The sequence below is a fragment of the Microtus ochrogaster genome, chromosome 8, assembly GCF_000317375.1.
Source record: "Microtus ochrogaster isolate Prairie Vole_2 chromosome 8, MicOch1.0, whole genome shotgun sequence".
In the NCBI taxonomy this organism is placed as follows: domain Eukaryota; kingdom Metazoa; phylum Chordata; class Mammalia; order Rodentia; family Cricetidae; genus Microtus; species Microtus ochrogaster.
Genome location: NC_022015.1, coordinates 24,930,036 through 24,931,648, shown reverse-complemented (window position 1 = coordinate 24,931,648; position 1,613 = coordinate 24,930,036). Strand labels below are relative to the sequence as shown.

Genomic DNA, 1,613 nt, shown 5'->3' with positions numbered 1-1,613 from the left:
TGCTAGCCTCAGGAGCACTTTGAGGTGCTAGCCTCAGGAGCACTTTGAGGTGCTAGCCTCAGGAGCACTTTGGAGTTTTGCTGCCAACCAATCTGGACTTGAGGGTTCTTCTGTATCTGGTGAATTCTTGAGTGCTTTCAAACACATTTTAAAACATATTTAGTCCAGATTTTCTCCTAGCTTCAGCAGAAGGCTTGGGTTAGATGATCTTCTTTCTTCTTTCTCAGAATTGGAAGTTATTAAAATTGAGGGAGGCATTTCAGTAAGATTTTGGAAGTTCATTTACACACACACACACACACACACACACACACACACACACACACACAATGTACACAGGGCATTTCCTTTTTTCTGTCACAGATGCTCCCAACTAACTAGATTGTTTTGTGAGCTGGCCTCATGCCTGGGGTCACTCACCTCAAAGGCCGTCATCACACTGCCAATTGACTGAATATCTCAGCTAGGATATCAGCCTGCAGAATTATTCTATTTTTAAAGGAAGACTTGATGAGACTATGAGAGGGAGAGAATAATGATTGAGGAAAGGATAGAGACTATGGGTGGTAGCTAGGTGGTTCACACTGAAGGCCAGTGGCAAAGCCTTTAAAAGAGTCTCAGGTTGGTGGGGGTATATGCAAGTAAGTCACCCTTGAAGAACTTTTCCAAGAGCAAATGTATGCTTACCTGTTATGTGGCTATAGTGCTATACCAGTCGGGTCGGATGTCAGCTGCTAGGTTGGTTGAATTTTCGCCTACTTCTCCATCTCTTTTTGTGCTCCTACCTTTCACTATGTGACTTTCCAGTCCTTTCCCCCAAATTGAAAGCTACTTAACTTGGAGTTGATCTACATGTCGTGTCGGGCTGACATAATGAAGAGACGTATCTGGTTCTGAGTAGAGGGAGCCAAAGCCTTTGTCTATTACCACATGTCTGTACCTAGGACACTGGCCCGAGTTGCTAATTGCTCACCACTGTTCTTATTTGCTGCTGGGGTAATTTATGGTCCCCGTATTTTCTGAGAATTTATGATGTGAATCCCTGTGGAAAGTTGACTGGAAGGAGATGTAGGTGCCTGCCTACTCCAGACAACCACATGAGAAGGTATCAGAAAGTGTCTAATTTTCCAGATGCTGTAGATCCTGGACCTAAAGCTGGGGCACACAGGAAGGGCAGGATGAATGCCACCCCCTATTTGGAAGCTGTTTCCTTCTGCTGCATTCATCTGATTCACACATGGTGATGTTCTTCCACAGCTGGGTTAGGCTCAAGTATGCTTCCTTCTCTGAGTTTTGGGCTTCTAGGGCAAACTTGGGAGTGGTTACACATTTTTTTTTTTTTAAACTAAAATTCCCTGAAGTTTAAGAAACTTCTGAGCAATTGAGAGTTTTATGGGTTGCATCAAGTCATCCTGAGTTCAGGGTGAGGAAGTTTTATCTTTTAAAGTATCCTTGAAGAAAAAGTTTTTTGTCTTATGAACTTGAAATAACTGTAGATTCACAAGTTGTAAAACAAAACAAAACAAAACAAAAACCAAACCAAACCAAAACTTACCACCACCACCACCACCACCACCACCACCACCACCACCACCACCACCACCACCACCACC

General features: G+C 43.4%; 1 protein-coding gene and 1 pseudogene across 1 annotated transcript in view; one reads left to right on the top strand and one right to left on the bottom strand.

Annotated features, from left to right (window-relative positions):
- Window positions 1–435, bottom strand: part of LOC106143858 — a 2,354-nt pseudogene extending 1,919 nt beyond the window's left edge.
- Window positions 1–1,613, top strand: part of Cpxm2 (carboxypeptidase X, M14 family member 2) — a 116,639-nt gene that overhangs the window by 14,859 nt on the left and 100,167 nt on the right. The gene's annotated exons all lie outside the window — the stretch shown is intronic.